The sequence below is a fragment of the Podarcis bocagei genome, assembly GCF_964188305.1.
Source record: "Podarcis bocagei genome assembly, chromosome: 9".
Lineage (NCBI taxonomy): Eukaryota > Metazoa > Chordata > Lepidosauria > Squamata > Lacertidae > Podarcis > Podarcis bocagei.
The window spans coordinates 37,365,888-37,379,108 of record NC_138134.1 but is presented as its reverse complement, the minus strand read 5'-3'; the positions used below and the strand labels follow the sequence as shown (position 1 = coordinate 37,379,108).

The window sequence follows — 13,221 nt, the reverse complement described above, 5'->3', positions numbered from 1 at the left end:
CCAGACAGCATGAAGCACAGCCTAGATGAATAGAGGCACTGCGTTAGCCTTCTGCTAAATGCTGAATTCTCCATATTCTGATAACTCTTCCTTTGCCTATAGCATTTTTCTCTGGTTCTGATCATCCATCCTCTTGAGGGGATTTAAATCATATCCTAGATATAAATATTTGCATAGGGAGAAATTGCTGGAAATCTGCAACAATAAAGCTATTTTTATTTACAAATTGTCTTTCATAAATTATCTGCTGTTCAAGTGATTCAGATCATGGAATGTGCTTGTGCAAACAGATGGGGGAAGGCATACTTATTTGACATTTGCAACCACCCACCCACACAAATGTTTTCAACATGATTTAAACTGACAGGGAGAATCTGCGATTTACATATGGAATGGTTAGGGCCGGATTAGAGGATTTGAAAGCTGGTGTCAAAAGAAAATTCTACTGCCTTTTTTCCCTTTTCTTGTTCCCATTCCCTTTTCTGTTTCAGAGGCATGAAGTTCAGTATCACTAAGCCCCCACAAGGGTATGCAATTGACTGTAGTTTCAGGCTATAACCCTGGTGGTTGTGGTGGCAGAATCTGCATTATATATGCGTTGGTCCTGACCTTATTCTTCTTTACGCTGTTGCAATCTGGCCTGGCTTTTAGACTTTAATACTCCAGGTTCTGTGCAATACTAGCTCATAAACTTTAAAAAATTGCTGCTCACTGATAGCTACAACGCTTTGGGATCCCTTTCGAAAAAGCCCCCATATGCAAGGAAAGACTCAGGAGCTGTTGACTCAGCTTGGATTTCCCCTTGAATATACCTGCAAGATTAAAGTGTTCTTGTTATTTCATTATGGGTGATTGTGGAAACAAGCTCAGAGTAGTCTAGATACTCATTCTTTCATAGCCAGATAATTACATTATTGTTTTGCCCTTCTGTCCACCCTTTCTGGTAGAGATGTATCATGTAAAAGGTCCCGGATTCAATCCCTCGTATCTCCATGTGGGACTAGGAGAGACCTCTTCCTGGATATTGCAGATATTAATACAGTGGTAACTCAGGTTACAAATGCTTCGGGTTACAAACACTTCAGGTTACAAACTCCACTAACCCGGAAGTAGTACCTCAGGTTGAGAACTTTCCCCCAGGATGAGAACGGAAATTGCTCGGCAGCAGCAGGAGGCCCCATTAGCAAAAGCGCTCCTCAGATTAAGAACAGTTTTGGGTTAAGAATAGACCTCCAGAACGAATTAAGTTACCGTAGTAACCCGAGGTACCACTGTATTGTGCAGCTTGAAGCAAATGGATGCATAATGAAAGATTGGAATGAAAGATTGCTGAGACCCACATCCAAATAATTCCATACAACATATGTTTATCCAGGCATGGGCTCACCATCATCTTAGAAATAATTTTAAACAGGATTGAGATCAAAACTCTCTCTCTCTCCCCCCCCCCCCATTCCAGCCTCCATTCCAGTCTGAGGCTGTGTGCTCCTGGAGTGAGCTCCATTATCACCCTTCCAAGATGGCGAATTTGCAATTCAATAGCCTCCCATGTGATCTAAGGTGAAACACCTTGTCAGAGCTACCAGAGAACAACAGTTAATTATCAACCCATCAAAGAGCTCAGAGAGCTCTTCTTCCTTTTCTTTATCTTAAATGGAATCTTCCAGTTAAACCCTTTCAGCAATGCACATAGGCAGCCTCCATTTCAGTGTAAATTAAACAATTATACTTAACCTGGAATCCTGGAGAACCACTGCCAGTTAGTGAAGAATCTAGACTATACTGCGCTAGAGGAAACAATGGTCTGATGAAGTATAAGGCTCCCAGACTTGCTGTGCTCCCTTGTTCCTGTGACCATGCTTCGAACTTTCAATTCCGTTTGGTTTCCTGTCGTGGAATTTTAATTTGTCTCATGCTGTGTTGCCCTTGGGCCTAGTGAAATAACTGTGAACTGTTTTCTTAAGAGCAGCCTAGCCCCAGAATTCCCCACCAGCCTCTGTTTTCCCTCGGTCTATGTGAAACCTTGCTGCAGGTCTGCATAAGAGCTCTGTCAAGGAGCTGAATATAACCCTGTTAGCAACCAACATCTCTGTGAAGCCTGAATTCTATAGATAATGGCTTAACAGACAATGCACACTCCTTTCATTGCTCAAACAGCTCAGCATATAAAGACAGAAAATACATATTTTTTCCTTTCTGTTGAGGCAGGCTAGAAAATCCCTCTGTTTACTATGTTTGTCCTTCTGAGAGATTTCCAGTGATGTGTGATGAAAGTGATTTCAAAGCTTCAAATAGACTAGGGGTTGTCACTTTAGCATACATTGTGGGTAATTCCAGTTCAGTTAGATCAGATTACACTGACTTGTGCACCAGGTTTTCAGTACTTAAACTATGACATGGCAGTCTACAATACAGTGAAGTGCATGATAATCTGCATATCACTTACAAGAACTAGAGGCATGTTTTCTTTTTCTTGTTGCTTTATCATTGGAAGGAGAACTGTCACCTCCAGTCGCCAAAGTGCTGAATGACATAGGCACACAGGTACACAGTCTAGCCCTTTATATGAACATGTGAGCCAAAGATTTGGGCATTTAGAAGATTTCACCACCCCAGGGATACATATGGAAGCAACAACAACTATGTGAACCTTACCTAACCTGAAGATAATGGGCACCATATCTAAAACTATACAGCAGGGAATGGGGGACTTGTGGTCCTCCAGATATTGTTGGATTCCAACTCCCATCACTTCCAGTCATCATGGCCAATGGTCAAACATGACAGGAGTTGGAATCCCACAGCATCTGGAGGGTACCAGGTTGGAGAAGTCTGGTCCAAGGGAACACATTTTGATTCTTAGTTTTGTGCTCATTTTTATTTGTGCTTTTAGAGTACCACTGGTGAAAAGTACATAGGATGCAAGAAGGAACATACTTTGACTTCAACCAAAACAAGTCAGAGCAAGTCACCAAGCCAATGCACAGAGTGGATATTATTCCCAACATGTGTTCAAAGAACACAGAGAGAAGGAGCCAGGCCATGGATCCCACTATTGCCCTAAACATGTCCAAACCTGCTGGTTCCATCTCCAACCTTTGTGCCTTGAGTGGGAAGGTCTGAAGGGTGATTCTTCTCATGTTCAGCTGAACATGTTTAGAATCGTCTCCACATTCAGGAAACCTACATGGTCAGGGTTTCTGATCAAAGGGAGGATTCAGAGGCTCTTCAAGTTGAATGCACAATGCTCTTTACAACTTCTGTGGCAGGCATCCCCAAACTTGGCCCTCCAGATGTTTTGGGACTACAACTCCCATCATCCCTAGCTAACAGGACCAGTGGTCAGGGATGATGGGAGTTGTAGTCCCAAAACAACTGGAGGGCCAAGTTTGGGGATGCCTGTTCTCTGGATTTACCAATTGCTATATTTGTGTAGCCATGGTGAAAAGAAGTTGAATACATCTGTTTCACCTGTTGAGGTGTGAATTCATATCTTTTCTTCTTCTTCTTCTTCTTCTTCTTCTTCTTCTTCTTCTTCTTCTTCTTCTTCTTCTTCTAGGTTTAGATTTTTGCTGCTGGCTATTAGGAAATGAGTTAAGGTAGACAAATTCCCATCCCAACCAATCACCCTTTGTATTTCTACCCTCTGAGATGCCTGGTGTATTTCTGATCCTCAGAATGCCTGTAGATTTTTCAGTATTGTGCATTATCTTAAAAAAAGGGAATGTGGGGGAAAACAAGCCACATAATATTTTTTAATAATACCAAGAATTTAAGACGTAGAAATCAAATTAGCCTTACAGATCCTATCATTTATTGGTGCTAATACAGAGAAGATAATTCTTATTAACATACTATATTCCAAACTATTGGAAGCCAATATGTAAGAAACAAAGCACCTGAATAGTTAAAAAGGGAAGGCACACAAATCTTTGTGTCCAAATATAACAATTTTCCCGAGATGACATATTTATGTAGAAAGAATAGTTGTGCTCATTAACCATATCAGATTGCCACAAATATGTCAGATGTGATATAGCTGAGAAATCATTTGAAGGCAATTTCAGAGAAGCTGATTTGTTCAATGTTATCACTAGGCTGGAACAGAAAATGTAGAAAGCAAGGTTCCCCAATACTTGCAAGCTGATCCTATCCATGATTACTTAGAGGTAAGTGATATTATTAAATAACACTTACTCTCATGTAAGTCTGTATAGGATTGCATTCTCCCTGTATTAATTCATGCAGATAATAAATAAGTAGTATATTTGCATTTTTTTCAACTGAAGAAGGATATGAATTTCTACCTGACTTGTTTAAATTAATTTTCTTTACTGAGAATGCCATCCATTATTCTGACATGCTTTATAGCAAGTGCAAATTCTTGATTGCTGTTGCATACCAAAGAAAAGGTTTTTGCTATCTATACCCTCACCAAAGCCTACCTTTAAATATGTCAGAGGCAATTTAAATGCCATTGCCTTAGCAAGTATTCCAAGAATGTATCCAAATGAGTTTTTGGGGGGTTGCGTGTCAATGTGATGGATATGTTTATGGTGTTAATAATGGGTTTGTGGTCCCCCCCCCAGATATAAAAGCCTCCTTGGCCGGATTCGGAAATTATCCCTTCTGTTGTTCTCTTCACATATCTTTCTGTAAGCAGCATTACAACAGCAGTGGAAATGCATAACTTATTACCCAGGAAGTACTGAATAGTTTCTTTATACCTTTGAGTACTCTTTGAGTACTAAGCCAGCTAGTAGACATATCCAATTGAAAACTTGATAAAATCATGTTTTCTTGGTGAAAATCCTTTTTTTCCCCTGGTACAAAATCAAAGTTACATGGAAGCTTATCTTTCAAATAAGGAGCCATGACTTGTTGTTTGGAAATCCACAATTATCATTGTGATAATACTGAGACTTCTCTTGAGAGCCAGGAAAGACATTTCCTATTACTCAAGAAATGCAATAACTTAATTGTAGATGGTATGGGGACATTCTGCCTCTGCCTCTCTCCTTCTAGACTTCCATGCTCCTAATGTCATCTTGGTATGGTTTCTAGCAGGCCGGTGTATTCCTGTCTTAATATCCCTTCCCTTGCACCTGGTTAGGCAGATGGGCTGGAAGGAGAAATTGTGTCTAATCCCGTAGAAAATGAAGCATTGGTGTGGTATGTGGGCACACATTACATTGGCACATTGGCTGACATGGTGCCAGGTCACTACTCTTTTAAGTCCAGCCCACCCTAACCTGGCCCTTTTCAGAACTTTGTACCCTCCTCTCCTATATGTTTTGCTGGTCACGTGGGAGCCCTCTATTAGCCTAACTCAGTGGAAGATTTATGATGTGGGGGGCCCTTGTGGGGGGCTATCCACACACCTAAATAAATATGGTCTATGTAAAAATCAGGGGTATATGAGAATATGTTTCTGTGTTTGCAGTGTGCTCCCCACTCCCCAACAATCCCCACTCTAGGTCAGGCAGGAAGAAAAGGTGATGATAATAATGATAACTGTGTCCTCCCCACAGAAAATGATCAGGTAACAATAAGGGAAAATATGATTAAAAATTATGGTGATACAAATGAAGATGATAATGCTTCCGCACTGATCCACCCCACAACCAGACAAATTGGGAACAATCCAGGAAAAGATGATGATGATGATGCCTCAGCACTGGGCTTCATCACCCATTGAATGATGGCAATTCATTTATAAATATATATATACTCCTGTTTCTCCATTAACAATTTATACTAATAACTTGGGAACCCTCAGCCTCAAGGGATCCCAATCCTGCACATAACTATAAATCCCTCACTGGTCTGACTACCCCTGTTGACCCCCCCCTTTGGCTAACTCTGCACAGCTTCTAGAAGGGTTCTGGAAATATTGGGATGGGTGGAGATCAGTTAAATAGGTTGATCAAAGCTATAGGGCAGCGTGAGCAATTAGAGGAAAAGTTAAACATTGGCAAGCATGCTGAGGCAGCTGTACGATGAAAGGAGGATCCCCAGACTTGTCATAAAGGGCTGTGTGATGCTGGTGGGGAAAGCAGATGAGGCTTGCTGAGAGCACATTCCTAAAGACCTGGGGCTCTGGGGGTTAGTGAGTCAGGAAGGCCTCCCTCAACAAAAAGGTAGCCAGCTGGGCAGAACTAGGCTATGTCTGGCTTATTATGCCCCACCCTGGGATAGGCTCACTCATGGTACACAGGTGAGTAAGAGGTGGCAAGGCTACCTCTGCCTTAAGCTATTCTGACACAGCTAGTCAGCTTATAATGCGGAGTTCAGCCTTTGCATTTGTTTGTTTGTCTGAAAACAGACAATCTAAAGTGTGCGGGAAGTGGGTTGAATGAATCTTTTGTTTCCAGGGCAGCAAAACATTCCCTCTGCCAATGCAACCCAATCCCATCCATGTTTGCCCAGGAGAACTGGAGCTTATTCCTAAGTAAGCATCCATGGGGCTGCATCCTTGGAATTGTATGTCTGTTTCACTTAAGCTCCTTTTCTGCCCCATGACAATCTCTCCCTACACTATCCCTAATCTGAAAGTAATTATCGCAGTCATATTTTAGGCCTCTGAGCTGCTTGAATAATAATGAAAGGATCAATGTTGGCAGCGGTACCTCAGATTAAGAGGCTGATTGAGGCTTAGTTTTTCTTAATTATTGACCCAGGTTCTATAACTTGTTTCCCCCAGGTCTGAGTGGAGAAATCCACCAGATCAGACTGGGCCTATTGGATTAAAAAAAGAAAAAGTGTGTGCTACAAAAGAAGTATATCTATTAATATGTGCAGGCAGACATACATCGTTCTCAATTTTCAAGGCTTGGCAAATGAGACTGGAAGTAATTCAATTTTTCCTGTAGCAGACAAATTAATGTTTTTAACATTCAGCTCAAGTGTAAAGCTTGCCCAATAAATAGTACAGATTGGTTCTTTATGGCTTGTTTGTTGCAGCTTTTATTGATCCTTTTTTTGAAAAACCACCATACATATTCAAGGACAACATTAACAAATTAGGAAGGAGAAATATAAGTGAAAAAGTAGATCATCACTTAGCTTGTGAGTTCTTCTAAATCTTTAATATCGGTTTCTGGCTTTGTGTGACCGATTACTGTGAAAGAGCCCATCAACATGGCTTTGCCTGAAGGTATTGTCTGATTAGAGTCTGGGATCTGACAAAAACGGTGTTAGTGTTAGTTCCTTCATTGGCTGTTCGTAGTCTCCGGAACAGATAATTTCCTACAGTAATGGGATCCAAGATGAGTGCTTGCCAGATTGTGTGTCAGATACAGCAGTTTTCTACTTATGGGGGGCACTCCCACCAGCAGAAGTGATCAACTTTCACTGATTCTTCTTTCCCCAACAGCCGCTTGTTTACCTCAAAATATTTTCTGGAGGATTGGGGCATGAGGAATCGTGTGACAATAGGGTTTTGCTACAAAATGTATAGCATAGTCCCTGGAACTTCTCATTCCTTGGAAAAGAGGGGAGCATACTCTTAATAAACATATAAGAAGGAAATTGTTGCCACAAAAACACAGTGGCTTAAAGCTAGAACAAGTTACCGGTACAGTGGTACCTCAGGTTACATACGCTTCAGGTTACAGACTCTGCTAACCCAGAAATAGTGCTTCAGGTTAAGAACTTTGCTTCAGGATGAGAAAAGAAATCGTGCTCCGGTGGCGTGGCGGCAGCAGGAGGCCCCATTAGCTAAAGTGGTGCTTCAGGTTAAGAACAGTTTCAGGTTAAGTATGGACCTCCAGAAAGAATTAAGAACTTAACCTGAGGTACCACTGTAGTTACGTTTAACTCCTGCCGAAATAAAGAGTAAGTTATTTGCATGACTACGTTAATCTGGATATAATCAGAGTGCCATATGCTGTCAGAGATTGCTTGAGAAGAAGGAATATGTTTAGCAAGACACTTTCAGATGTTCTGCAAAGCAAGCTGTGCCAGATCAACGGGAAACAAAAAGCACCCATTGTAAGCTACAGAGCACTCCTACTAGTTCCCAATTTAGATACACTACAGCAGACTGTGGATGATTTAGAGCAGTAAAACTGTACAATATTGTCCAAGAAGAGTCATTGCTGTACAAAAATAAGAATTGGTTTGATGATGAATTGTACTTGTTCCACCATTTTTACTCTATACTTTTTGCACTTTAGTGTAAAAGAGAAAACTGGTAGGGGGTGCAAAAACTTTCCATTAGTTTTCATCATGCTTCCATCTCACTTCTAAAGTGAGAATGTATGAGAAGTGATTTGACTTCTCCACCTATAAGAGAATATCTGTATTCATCCCATGCTGCTAGTGGTTTACAGCATAATAGCTCTCAGGTAACACATCATAAGCTGATTGGGTTTAGTCTGGGTCTCTCAATTACTTGCTTCATACCCTTTGAGCTTCTTCTGACAGGAAAATTTGCACCTTTGAATCTGTGGAATCATATAGCTAGATTGTCTCCATTTTCCAGAAAGCTTTGATGCTAACTTTGATAACACTATTCTCCATTATTGAAATCACATGGAAGCAGTTATATGTACACATGCTCCTGTGTGTGGCTGAGCCAGTGAATTATAGCTAGTCAAATATTTAGCTAAGACTCTGCATACTGGTGCTTGGAAAGAAGCATTGACACATTTTTGCCTATACAAATTTACACATAAAGGGGAAAAACGTAGAAGATAAGCGTCAGAAACAGTGAGGTCAGTGATAGCCAAACATTCCTGCTATTGGTTAATGGCTTTTCCCACATAGATCTGACCATGCTGACATTTTAGGCATGCGAAAAGGCTTCTGCTTGCAGAATTCACATGTTTCTGGTGATTTTTACTACATATTCTTCCATCGGGATTACTTGAGGAATAATTGCAGTGTTACACAACCTGATCCCACCTCGTGTTAAACCAAGACTACACAGATAGCATGACAAAGTGGGTTAAAATCTGTCTCAATGTTTTTTCTTGGACTGCTGATCTATAATTACTTACTTGCAAGTAGTCTCAGTACAGTGAACAGGATGATTTGTGACTTCAATCTGTGAGAAAGAGATGCACACATAAATAGCCAGATGTCAAGTAAGGATGCCTTAATCTCTGCCAGGGTCATTGCCTGAGTGATGACAGGATGCTGCATGACTCGTTAATGCTGTTAATAAACTATAATGTATTATCTTGGTTATCGGAGTGCATCGCATTCTGGTCTGTCTTTCCACCTTGCTGATAATGTCAGCTCTGACATTGTTCCTCATTTACATGTCACTTTCTATTCTGTTCTTCAGCTCTGACTTGATTTATAATTAAAACAATGTCATTAAGATCAACAGACTTATTGATCTTTTCACCAAATAGTTCACATGAAGTAATTATTTCATTGATTGTGATGTCCTTTCTATGTATGTTTGGCTTCCATGGAGATGCTGTCACTTTAATTTTCCCTTAGAGGGTGTTATACCTTTTTCTTTTTTCTTTTTTGAAAATTTATCAGTATTTGGTTGTATCAAGTGGTGTCACTCAGCTTACTGTAAAGCTTCCGTAAGCAAAACAGGGAAGGAAGCAGTTTTCAGTGATTCTCCCCTCCCCTGTAGCCATCCCATGCCCCATAGGAGTCAATTCCCAGGGGCTGTGGGGGCTTTGGCCTCTACAATAAAATATTTGAGGGGGCCAGGCCCCACAAAGTTGATAGGTATTCCCATTCAAATGGTGTGTGTGCACTGTATAATGGGCTCCCACAATATTTTATTCAAGTTGGCACTCCTGCCATGACCCACTAAAAGTGCTTTAGAAGTCTCCCTCAAACCTGTGGAGCAGATATGGAGGTTGTGAAAGGGCCGCAGGAAAATGGGTGAGTCACTGAAAATTGCTCATTTGTGATGACGGAAGCCTTACTACCACTTTTAGGGTCCAATCCATTAGGAAGTAATTATGCAATTGCTCTCTTCTCTCAAGGTCTTTTTGTAGACAGTGCAATACATTAATGCAACATGACTTCATTTAAACTCATTTTCACTTTGGTAAATTGGTTTTTGTTTTGTTTCACAACTAAAATTATTTTCTCGCTCCCTCAAATTTTCTTGAAAAGCCTCATTTCTGAATTTTGATAGTGAATAGTCTCAAAACTTTACCTACATATATGGGCATCTGTATTCAGCAAAATTTTAATTCTAGGATTTTGTATCAGCTAACATTTGACAATTATCTTAGATGTAGTCATTGACATTTGGCAGTATTTGGCAAAGTATATTCCTTGGTATAGGATTTAGTAAGTTTTATCTTAGGTTCACTCAGATTCTACTCTATAAACCTCAAATTTCACTTGAAATTTTGTAAAATAATGGGCAGAATCTAGCGTTGCACGAGCCATCGTGAAGGGGAAGATACCACCTTATTTTGCTCTGCTTGCAAGGTGCTTTCCACTCAGTCTTCAAAGATTTCTATTTTCCACTGCAGCCGCAAAGGGGGGGGGGGAGATTGACTTGAAGTCTGCAGGAGGCTGCAATGGGGAGGAGATGGCAGGAAAGCCCCATTGTATGAGTTAATTTCCATTCATAGAACTTGGGGCCATATTGGCTGTAAGTCCTGGAAGACCTCTTCCTTGCCTTGCAGGCCTTTTTTCATCTAGCCTGGGAAGGCAGGGCCCTGATTGGCTTGAGCTACATATACTGAGGCTGCTGAACAGACTCTTGGGCTGGGATGTTGTACTGGGGGGTTTATTGGTGCGAGTTGTTGTTGCTGTTGTTTTTGTTTTAGATATTGCCATTTATGTCGAAATTGTTCAGTTTGGTTGTGCATTTGTTGTTGTTTTATTTATTGTTTTATGCCTACTTTCGTTCTGTTGCCGTTATGTATTATTTTCATGTTGTAAACTACCTTGAGCATAGTTTGAACTGTGGAAAGGCAGCATGCAAATGAACTTACATATGAATGGATCAAATCCCTTGTTTTAGCTAATTGGGCTAATTGTCGGGTTCCATGGTAGCTATGCACTTGTCAAAGGATGGCAGAGCTTTCATGTTGATGATTCTGCTGAGAGCACCATTTGAGAATAAATGCTTTCAAAAACTTAATATACTTCAGAGGCATCTGCTGTCACTGGAGTATCATTTCTCTAAGAAAGGTATTTTTATTTTTGAATGGAAACCACAGCTTTTATTTGCTTTTTTTTATTTCTCAGCAACTCATTTGACAAACACTTATTTTGCAGGCTTTTGTCAGTGGCAGAAGGCATGCCATATTCCACTGCGCACAAAGAATAGGGTTGGTTTTTTCATTAGTATGCCTGGAACAGGTCAGTGTAAATATGTCAAGATGTTGTTGTAGTCTAATCAAATGATCATGCTGCACTAGCAGAACTGCTAAAGGGTCAAAAATGTACATATAGCCAGCTCTACAAATGTCATCTTTACAAAGCAGCTGCAGGACTTGGTGTGTATCTTTCTGTTCCTGCCCCCCCTTTCTTTTATTTTCTTTAACTCTCCACCAGTTCTATCCATTGGCTTGCATCTTAAGATTCTTTTGCATGAACGAGAGGTACTTCTGCTCACATAGGAATGGTTGATTTTCACATATCCCCCTTTATCTGCAGTCCTCCCAACACAAAAGTTGAATTTTGGGAGCTGAGAAAACCCTGCTTTGCAAGTGTTAAACCATTCGATAAGTAGAACAAGTGTTAGGATCCAAGACAATTCATTTTTTAATTTTTTAAAATATATTTAGTGCAATAAAGTGAAGTAAGTAAACTGGATTCCTGATCACTGCAGAAGCAACTTCCTAATGCTTCACTTCAAAGCAAAAGAGCAGGTACAATGTTTGCTCTAAGCCCATCTTTAAACACTTAATTGACTATGATGAACCTTGTTCTAAATTTTGTTCAACATTTTGAAAAATCACAACCTTTTTATTGGCAGCAAAATTAACAACTCACATACTTTTAGCAAATGGCAGTGTATACAGTGTATACAAGCTACCCTTGTTTTTTGTAGGAATGGTCCTCATATTGGGTTTTCACTCTGGGGCTGAGAGATTTAAGGGGAGCATCATGGAGACAATAGGGCCCACCAAGCTGGATCTGTCTGAGTGGCTGGATCTGTCAGTCTTTTCTGAATTTCCCACAATGCCACTTTACTTAATGCTCACTCTGGGACATTGTGGGAAATTTAAATGGTTGTTTCCAGCCGTCATTTGCAGTTCCGCCACAACCACTACTGCTGATTAAACTCATGTTTTAAACTGGCCTTGAAGAAAATCCATTGAGACATCACCATAAGTAGCCTGTGATTTGCATTTTCAAAAATTACACAAGCTATTATCAAATTGCTGAAATTGGCACCTTTCCATTTCTCTCTCTGTCTCAAGAGGATAATGAGGATCCTATGATTAGACAGTTCAATTGGAAAACATACTTTCACTGAACAATAGGTTTGCATTCGAACAATGTTTCCTTGCTGTGATCTTACTACAAAAGGAGTTTGAGACTTTGTATCTTATACTGCTTTACAATATAGCTTGGCATCTTATACTGCTTTAACCCTAATCTGGCTTTTGATTTGCATCTTGTTTCTTCCATTATTTGCCTTCTCAATGTGGAGCTAATGGCTGTAAGCTGCTACTGTAGCTACTTTCTCTGTCTTTCAGCTTACAGAATGTATGTGCCTATGGGCTTTTCCTAGGTATGTTGAGAAACAAACAGAAACAAAAGTATACTTATTAGAGCTTGTGTCGTCAACCTTTTTGGACTGGTGAGCAAATTTCAGATTTTGAAAGAGCACTGTGGGTGCCATATACCACATGGCTGCCATGGTGATCTGGCATAACTCAAAATGGCTGCCATGGAAGCATGACAAAATTAGAATGAGTATAATCACCTAATTTCAGATTTCAACGAGGCTCTTAAACCTGTTTAGTCAATCAGGTCATTTCATTTATATTTTAACATTGATTCTGTGAACATTTGTTCGGTGGCACAAATGCTTGGGGCATTCTCTGAACCTATGGCCTTTGTCCTCATTGTTCCTACAACATATCTGCACAGGAACTTGATGGAGGAGTAGTTGCCAGCTGCTGGTAAAAATATGTTATCAACTAGTTCTGTCTCTCAGATCCACACATACCTTTCTTCTGCTCTTTCCAGGTACTTTAAAGCTCTGTGGCCAAGTGCCTTGTTTTGTTTTTTGCTCTGGTGCTTTCCCAGGAAAACCCACTCTTTAAAGCT

At 40.3% G+C, this 13,221-nt stretch overlaps 1 long non-coding RNA gene across 1 annotated transcript in view; it reads left to right on the top strand.

Moving 5' to 3' along the window:
• Positions 1 to 13,221, top strand: part of LOC308595184 — a 198,338-nt gene that overhangs the window by 173,068 nt on the left and 12,049 nt on the right. Inside the window, exons 12-14 of the long non-coding RNA XR_014011881.1 lie at positions 2,894 to 3,126; positions 3,560 to 3,599; positions 4,098 to 4,169. This is a non-coding gene — a long non-coding RNA (uncharacterized lncRNA). The remainder of the gene's footprint in view (positions 1 to 2,893; positions 3,127 to 3,559; positions 3,600 to 4,097; positions 4,170 to 13,221) is intronic.